The following is a 9,934-nucleotide window of genomic DNA, read 5'->3' on the forward strand; positions in this document are numbered from 1 at the left end:
TGTTTGTAAACAGGTGACATAACAGAAGAAAAATATCATTCAAGATTGGTTCTGATTCTTTTGGAAAATAACAGTTTAAGCACTTGGTTCCTCAGTTGGATAACATTAGATCCAAAGTGCATTGGTTCAGTGGTGTGAAGAAAGGAAGCACAATTGGCAGGTTATCACTTTCCAGTCATTCCAATAGATGATGGTTAACATGAATTTTACATGTGCAATGTTCCTGACTGCAATGAAGAAAAGGCCTTCTGGAGATTTCTGTTTTTTAAGCACATTCCTTCCATTCACCTATTTACATCCATGTAATGGCCAGTTAAGCTAGGGCTTGCTGTAAGTTGGAAGAACACTGGGTTGAGATCTACGGTGAGCTGTATTGGGACTGCTTTGCGAACCATCTTTCGGTGCACTGAAAAGTCATCTGAAAAAATAGCTTCTTCCATATCAGCTTATGTTAAATACTGTGACACTCCGAAAAAGTTAATCACAATAGCTGTAAGTCAGGAATTAAAATCAGATGGAAATACACCCGAAATGTCCACATTACTCATTTCCAAAGGATTTTTCATAAAGATGTTCAGCAACATCTGAAAAGCTGCATGGAGATACATCTATTAATATGTTCACAACATGATACATTTAACATGGCATATTTTTAGGAGTCTTATACTTTGTAAGGTTTTGAAGTTTCCATGCTTTTAAATCACTCTTCATATTTCTGAATTTATAGTAGTTTGAATTTTATGTGCATCCTTGCTTATGGGAGGCAATACTTTGATAATATTTCAAATTATTTTTATTTTGTGTGAACTATTGCTTGATTGCTATGACTGACATGACTTTCCTATTGAGAATCAAAAATCAAGGTTCAGTAATAGGGATACAGATCTTAACTCTTTTTACAAACCACCATTTTAAGTTTTTATTTTTATGCTCCACAGTGAAAAGCATGTGCTCTACAAAGATAGAAAGTAGACAAGCAGACAAGTCTCCATGGCTGGCATTTCACCATCTTCACATGCACTGAATGGAATTTTGGGAGAATGCCTTTGTTATTGTCACTAAAATTTTACACTTATACACAGCTTTAGGTGCTGATTTTGGCTGCGATGGAGTCCTGAAGGACACATTGATATGTTCCGGATTGTCAGCAGGATTGTCGTGGGCTTGAATACATGTAGATCGTTGGACTCAGTGTGCAGTACCCTGTACATACAATTGTGCATAAGCAGATCTTGGCCTGTCTGTGGAGGGAGTTAAGAAATAAAATACCAAAAAGAACTTTATTTCTTTTAAGACAATTCTCGGGCCTAAACCCAGAAAGCAGTACTGGAGCAAAAGCCCAGATTGTACATGAATTGGTATTCCTGGAGAAAAAAGAAATGCTCACACCTTTGTTATTTTAAAGTGTTTTCTTGAACATAATTAGGGAGAAAATTTTCTGACAACAGGTTATGTAAGACAAAATTTTATTATTATTTCAAAACAAAACAGGCACATGCCACCATGACCCAGCTAATTTTTGTATTTTTTGTAGAGACAGGGTTTTGCCATGTTGCCCACGCTGGTCTTGAACTTCTGAAATCAAGCAAGCTGCCGGCCTCGGCCTCCTGAAGTGCTAGGATTACAGGCGTGAGCCTCTGTGCCCAGCCTGACAAAATCTTTTATTTAAATGTTAGTAATACATTTACTGATGAGACTAGGAGCTTCTCTGCAGCATCTTCGTAATACATTGGTTTTAGTTCCCACACTATTCCCACATCTTGTCTGGAAAGATTAGAAATACAGATGTAATATGGAAACTTCAACATCATGGAGTGGTGATAGTGTCCTATTTGCCCTTGGTAAAATATTAAAGCATATTTCTTAACCCAAAGAGTGATTGGTTATATTAATATATTTGAAAAAGTTAAAGCAAATTTGCAAACCTTTACAAAATCATGTATCAATTTTATGCTATCCAATTTTTACGTACCCATGTGTCAACATTTCATATATCCAGTTCTTTGGGTGCTTGTTCATTACTTTTTTTCATTTATTCAAATTCAGAAAAATATAGACACATGTAGTGTTAATTTAACCAAAAACCCTGGAACGTTCATATCTTGAGAGGGAATTTGCTACCCTTTTAGTTTTGGGATTCTATTATAAAATAGGCTCATTTATACATGTGTCCTGTGGTCTGTCTTCCAGAGTGTGCTGTAATAGTAGGTCTCTAGCAAACACTGGAGGGTGGAGGGTGTACAGAACTCCACTCAGCCTCATGGATGCATCTACAATTCTCTCAACCCATCCTGTTACAGTGCTCCATGAGAGTCACCTCACACTTGGAAGAGAAGGAGGTTAAAGCAGAGTATTGTTGGCAGCCAGCTATGCCCATTCTCTTGTAAATAACTTTCCAACACACCCATTTCCTTGCCTTAAGGTGCAGGTTCCTGCTTCTACACAATTTCAAATGACTGCAGGTCAGAAACCTTTGGAGTTACTCACGAATGATAATAAAATTTCAAATAACTAGAGTCTACTTGTCCATCAAGATGACATTACCAGTGGAGCCCCCCTGTTAATCTTAAAGTAGCTTCAGAACCTAACAAAAATTATGTAAACCTGGTTAAATGCCCTTTTTTCTTGCCTCTAATAAAATGAGGATCTTCAGCCTTAATACTACATATGTGTATATTTAGTTATGATGGTACTTTAGATGCTCACATTTCCAGTTCCAAACTCGTCCACACTTTTTATGTGCTTCAAAATATTTGACACATTTCTGTTAATACATGATTTCTGTATCCACAAGCAGCTGCTGGCTTATGCTGAATCAATTTAGAAGTTAATTTGCCAATCTGGTCTCAAGTGCAATGCATTTAAAATAGGGAAAACAAGTAAATGAGTTTGGGATGTTTTGAGATTGTTACTGCCCACTTGACTGTCAATTTCACATGGCTCCTAATGCACCCAAAATTATAACCAATGTAGCATGTGTAGGAAAGGTATTCTTAATGATTGCAAATCCTTGTGTAGATTACAGCAGTATGAGGAATGCCTGGCTAAAAAGGATCTTTTAAAAGATGAATAATGGTTTTGCTTGTATTGTATAGGCTTATTGAGTTTGTGAGCAGCATAAAAACAATCATTCCTTAATTCTTCATTGTGGAACTGAAATATTTCTGTAATGCATTTTTTAAAAGGAGACTCCTAGACACAGCTGTAATAGTGAGAATAGAAATATAGAGCTTTTCTCATAACACGAAACCAGAACATAATTTTTGGCACTTTTACTTTATGTAATGAGGAAAAACAATTGTTTCCACAAAGTTGAACTATGTAGTAATATTTGGTAACACATGGCATGGCTACTTTGTCACAGAATGTGTGTCAAGTTGCAAAGCATACTTGGGCCATTGTAGACACTAAGAATTAAAATTCTTAAATCAGTGAAACAAAAACTAATGGGCAGCATTCTCTGTTTGGGATGCGATCAGTATACAATTAATACAATTTAATTTTACACATTCCCTAAGACACCGTTTTTAAGTTACAGTCACATGAGTGTGTTTGTATAAATTTAAGTCAATGCTTTTAGCCTAGGCAAAGCTTTTTGTTCACTAAATACAAGGTTTTTTGGGTTTTCTTTTTTCAGCTTTATTATTGAAGTATTACAAACTTAACATCAGATACCAATGTGTAAAAAGTACTATTGAGTCCTTAAGGCCTCTATCAGGGAGTTGAAATTTCATACACTTTACCAGGTTACTTGTAAGAAATGAACAGTTGTAAGGCATTTCAAAACTGTTGCAGGCACATTGTTAAAATGCAGCCATTTGATAATGAAAGCAGAAACCTTAAGTTTTACCTAATTATTGCACTAAATGTAAATGGTAACAAAAAATTAAGTGTGCATTTTAAACAGATTCTATTTCCCACTTACTGTTTAGCATAGAAAAAGAGCTATGCTTAGAGGAGTGACCAGCAAGATTTATTTCAGATGGAAGAGGGGTGAGAAAGTGGAAGCACCTTACTGTTAGAGCATGTTGCATCTATTAGTGCTACTGAACAATTCAGTAATTTCTGAACTTTGCTGCAAAGTGCTCTTTAGTTAAAGCACATTAAGAAGGGTCACTGCTTAACTGCTTTGTAAAATGAAGCAATGGTATTTTTTATCCGATATAGTGTAATTTAAAAGTTTTCCTACAAAGTGAGTTTATATTGCTGCCTAAACTGTGTTATGTAAGCAAAGGGTTTGTAAAGGCGGGAGGGAGTCTGGATTCGGCGAGTGTGTGCATTTGTATGTGTGAATGTATGAAAAGTTTCCTCATTGGGTTATTCTCAAGATGTGTTTATTGTAAAGTTTTCTATGTTTTGCCCACAGTAAATGTACAACTTGGCAATTGTAGGATTTAATTGATTGAATTCCAAATTTATACTGTCTCTCCCCTTCTGCAGAGACATTATGCCACTGTAAGGGGCATGTACAGAAAATACCTCTGAGGTTGACTTGTTAAATAATTGATGAATGTTATTTCACACTGAATCTCAAAGCAGTCATTTATTTTGCGGGTTAGGGGAAAGTTTTGTTTTTAGCTGGTGTTTTTTGTTGTTTTTAATTAGGTACACTAAGAGTGGCTAAATTTGGGGGAGTTGGTGGGTAGGAAAGACCTTGAAAGGGAAATTTGGGGATTTTTTTTTTTACTTGCATGTTCTACGGGTAGCTATCAAAGGGTGTAACAAGTTATTCCAGCTTTTCCCAGTACTAATGATACTGGTTTTAAGAAGTCTGCAAAATCACTAGGTGGCATTTTTCCTTCATTTGTGAACCAAGAGGGGTAAATGATGCAACCCATACAATGACTTCTGACTTTTTTAGCTTTGACAGAATCTCCATTGTCTCATTGAAGTTCTCATTGTATTGTATGTCTTTCCAAGTATGAAACCATACTATGTAGTTAATGAAAAATGGAAGGCTGCACATTATTTTGCATGAATAACTAATTGTCCATTAGGGCTAAGGAGACTGCCATGATTTTTATCGGTTCTGGGTAAATGAAAATTTTAATGGAAAACTGATTCAACATTTACTAGCTTTGTGCAATATAATAAAAGGTAGAAGCAAAACACTAGCACTTGTGCTTGGCTTGTAAGGATGGCTTTAATACCATTACATTAAATGGACAGTGTGCACAGTGTATTGTAAATGCCACCTCTTGCAAATTTACAATACTTAAATATGTTCAATTAACATTCTAAAGTATTAAAAGTACAAAGGAAAAAACCAAGCATTTATAGCAATACCATGAAATCTCCAGTAATTGTTTTGACCATTGCCTTTTGCTCTTTAGCGCAACTTTTCTGCATTGTAATTGTATTGCTTTGTATTTCATGTTTTTTACACATGACTTCAGAGTTAAGTACTTGTACACCAAGTATTGCAATCACCTTTCTCTTGTACATGCAAAATGTAACAACCTACAGTTTTGGTGCTTTTAACAATATTCCTCTTTTTCTTTAATAAAGGATATTTATTTGAATTAAACCTGATTTTGTTTAAAATTTCAGTGGTACATATTTTCACTTCATTTGAAATAGAAGGACCATAGCAAGTTGTATATCTGCTATGACAAGTTATAACATGGAGAACAGGATCCAGAGACTATCCATGTCTGTATTTCTGCCGCTTCCTGAGTGCTGTTTGTTATGACGTTATTTTGATGGCAACCTTCTTTGTGCTATTAATGAACTTTCTCAGTTTGTAAATATTCACAAAGTTTGGAAGTGCTGACTTCCAAATTAGAAAATTTTTAAATGGAGGGGGGGAGAGGCAGGGATTAGGCTTTACACTGAAACATGGAAGTAGATTAACTAGAGCCCAGCAGATAGCCTTACCTGATGTTGACTTGATACACCCCCCATAACACACAAGAAGCACACATTCAAGTCATTTAAGTCAGGGTCCTCAATCCCTGGGCCACGGACCTGTACCAGTCCATGGCCTGTTAGGATCCGGGCCACACAGCAGGGAGGTGAGCAGCGGCTAGCGAGCATTACCACCTGAACTCCACCTCCTGTCACATCAGCAGAGGCATTAGAATCTCAGAGGAGCATGAACCCTGTTGTGAACTGTGCCCGTGAGGCATCCAAGTTGCGTCCTCCTTAGGAGACTAACACCTGATTATCTGAGGTAGGATAGTTTCATCCCAAAACCACTCCCCACCCCAGCCCTGTCCTGTTGACAAATTGTCTTCCACAATACCAGTCCCTGGTGCCAAAAAGGTTGGGGGCCACTGCTTTAAGGGACTTAGTTCCCAAAGGAAGGGAATCTGGAAGGGCTCCAGTTCCCGTCTCTACCCTGGGCAGTCCTGGCTAGATTTTTCCCCTTAGTTAATGAAACTTTTGTTGCCAATTTAAAAATTATCATGACTGTCTAGTCCCTACATGACTAATTTGTTTCGTTTTGACATTAGCTAAGCCCCTTGAACAGCCTGTACCATGAACCAAGAAGGTATGTGCCTGGATGTAGTCATTTACAAAATGATGGGTTGGCCGGGCATGATGGCTCATGCCTGTAATCCCAACACTTCGGGAGCTGAGGCGGGCTGATCACCTGAGCTCAGGAGTTTGAGATCAGCCTGGCCAACATGGTGAAACCCCAACACTACTAATAACACAAAAATTAGCCAGGCCCTGGTGGTGCATGCCTGTGGTCCCAGCTATTCAAGGAGGCTGAGGTGGGAGGATTACTTGAGCCCTGGAGTCAGGTTGGAGTGAGCCAAGATTGCACCACTGCACTCCAGCCTGGGTGGCAGACTGAGACGGTGTCTCAAAAAAAGAAAAAACACGATGGGTTTAACAGGATGGGCTTTGAAACTTTCTTCCAGCTCCTGGATTAGGTAATAAGATATGAGAACTTTCTTCCAAGGAAGGGCCTTCTGATGTGTATTCCCTCTACAATGTAAATTTGAAATTAACCAGAGGTTTCTGATGACTAGACGGCCTGAAGAATGGGCTCAATAGAGGAACTTTAGCCAAACTGATAGAATAACATCTACCTCTTGAATTAAACTTAGGTACAGGACTGTAGAATAATCTTTGTGGAACCACGATACAGTTGGCTTAGGAAAGGACTTTCTGCAAAATGTCTCAGGTTATTCACCTTTACTAAGACAGGTGAAAACCTATTTTGGAAATAACAGGCCTTGCTGAAATTTCTTAGTTCTTTGTGACTGTCCATTATCCTGACTTGCTGAGTTCCATAAGCTGGGTAAAATCCTTGTGAATTCTTTGGCACAGGAAGCTATTTGGAGATGTTTAAAATCCTTTAGTACAAACATACCAATATGCTATTACATTCCCACTGTTCAATGGATTGATAACAAAGTTTAACCATATTTCATAGCCCTCTATCCCTCTGCCAAGTTACTACATGGATACATAAGAGACTACCCTTCCACAGAGACCTCAACACTTCCTCACCAGGAACTTTGTTCTTCACTGTTAACATTTTCAAATCTCTACCAATAAATTTGCCCATTCACAAGATCCTTTTGCTCACGAGTTGTGTGCTGTCATGATTCTCTGAACTTGGTTAATCGTCAACTGCTTAACCTGGTCCATTAATTCATCTACGTTGGCCATACATATCTATCATCTAACCACATCTTCCTCTTGCCTTTTTCCTGCCACCTCAATCTGCTATTGACTGTCGCTGTGAATGATTCCATATACTCAGTCCACTGAGCACCTTTCTGATTTCAAGCTCTTCCCTGTCTACTTCCATGGCTAGTCCTTGCCCTGCATTCAGTAGTGTCCTAGACTTCCTGCCTCCACGCTGGCTAAGAGAAATGTGCCAATACTACAGGGCTTTTTGTGGGTATACATTGGTCTCCTTTCCAATCTTTCCCCCCAGTATCTGCATTTCACTTGCTCATCCCATTCTTTCCACCTGCACATGTCTGCCTGAAATGCCTCTTCCCTATCTCAACAATGTCTCACTTCTACCCATTGAGTATTAATGTGGAAAGCACATGGGCAGTGTGTGTCTGACCCTCCCTGTCTATGTTCTTAATGAGAACATTATAAGAATAAGAGCTAAGATGGGAAAGGAAGTATTACAGCATCTTCTTTAATCTTCACAAAAATTCTATAAATGTTATTAATCCTCATTTGAGGGAGGAGAAAAGCAGTTGGTGATGAAATTGTCCAAGGAGACAACTATGAAATGGCAGACAGCTATGCCTCAAAGCCACTCCATGACTTCCCATGGCATTGTCAACTTCACTCTTAACCTGTAAGGTCCAACTAGTGCTCAGCTTTCCAAGTTCAGATTGTTTTGAGAAGAGCTCTTGATTCTAGGCTAAAACCTGACTTGAGTTTTTTGAGATGGATTATAGAAACTCTTGGTCAATAAAAATGTTCAGAACATAAAGGATAAAAGGCATCAAGATGTGACTTCAAGTAAAATTTAAATTCAGTCACAGAAAAAAGGCAATTAAGTCCAAATCTTTTCAGAGGCAACTAGAAGTGTTTTGGGCTCAACCATTGGCCCCCATCCAGATTTGAGATCCTGTCCCCACAACGTAATTTCTGCAGGGAGAGTCAGAAACATATATCCCAGCCAGGTGTGGTGGCTCACGCCTGTAATCCCAGCACTTTGGGAGGTCAAGGTGGGCAGATCACGAGGTCAGGAGTTTTGAGACCAGCCCGGCCAACATGGTGAAACCCCATCTCTACTAACAATACAAAAATTAGCCAGGTGTGGTGGCGCACGCCTGTAATCCCAGCTATTTGGGAGGCTGAGGCAGGAGAATTGCTGGGACCTGAGAGGTGGAGGTTGCAGTGAGCCAAGATTGCACCACTGTACTCCAGCCTGGGCAACAGAGCAAGACTCTATCTCAAAAAAAGAAGAAAAGAAAAGGGTAGGGGTGGGGAGGGACAGAGGGGAGAAGAAAGGAGGGGAGGGAGAAGGGAGGGGAGAAGAGAAGGGAACGGAGGGGAAGGGATATATCCCCATCAATGCCTCAGCAGTTATTTGTCTCACTTCCAGTGATACCTCTGAAAACTGTAGTATCTGAAACTTTCCCTTAGTCTTAGGAATTTCTATTTACATGCTTCTAGAGCTAGAACATTCCAGTGACCGCAGACAGTTTGATCTCTTTCCATGCTCAGTAAATGTCTTGCTATATTCCTCTGGTGATCTGGAGCCCTTTATATTGAAATGGGAAATAATGCTTTTACCAAGTCATTGCAAGTTTATGAGGAAAATATGGTTTTAAGGAAAAGCCTTAAGCAATTACATATACTGGCCAACTTGTGTCAGAAAGAACTGTTTAATACCAAGAACAACTAAAAGGTTATCATCCCCAAGTGCATCAACAGATGTTTTGTGTAATAAGACTGGCGAGAGATTGGAAAACTCCACAAGAAACCTTATATTGTTTGTAAACGTTTTTCAATGGAAGGGAAGTATAGCAGGAATTAATCATATGGTTATTCTTAAAACTTTTTATAGGCCAGGTGTGGTGGCTTACACCTGTAATCCCAGCAATCTGGGAGGCTGAGGCGAGCTGATCACCTGAGGTCAGGAGTTCGAGACCAGCCTGGCCAACATGGCGAAACCCCATCGCTACTAAAAAATGTAAGAATTAGCTGGATGTGGTGGTGTGCCTGTAATCCCGGCTACTCAGGAGGCTGAAGCTGGAGAATCGCTTGAACCCGGGAGGCAGAGGTTGCAGTGAGCCAAGATCACACCACTGCACTCCAGCCCGGGCAACTGAGCGAGACTCCGTCTCAAAAAATTAAAAAAAAAAAAAGAACCCTACTGTGAACTGTTTTGCAGATATTGTACAGTGTGTAAGCGTATATTTAAGCCAGATGAATAAATGCCATTAAGTAGATCACCTCTAAAGTCATGGGAGAGGAGTAAGGGGAGGCAGGGGGACTTATA

General features: G+C 39.2%; 1 protein-coding gene across 2 annotated transcripts in view; it reads left to right on the forward strand.

The window, feature by feature from the left end:
- JMY (junction mediating and regulatory protein, p53 cofactor) overlaps positions 1 to 5,527 on the forward strand; it is an 86,362-nt gene extending 80,835 nt beyond the window's left edge. For both annotated transcript variants that reach the window (XM_023214931.3, XM_023214932.3), the window contains exon 11: positions 14 to 5,527. The gene's annotated coding sequence lies outside the window, so the exon portion shown is untranslated. The remainder of the gene's footprint in view (positions 1 to 13) is intronic.
- The last annotated feature ends 4,407 nt before the right edge of the window (positions 5,528 to 9,934 follow it).

Source organism: Piliocolobus tephrosceles, chromosome 4, assembly GCF_002776525.5.
Source record: "Piliocolobus tephrosceles isolate RC106 chromosome 4, ASM277652v3, whole genome shotgun sequence".
Taxonomy (NCBI): domain Eukaryota; kingdom Metazoa; phylum Chordata; class Mammalia; order Primates; family Cercopithecidae; genus Piliocolobus; species Piliocolobus tephrosceles.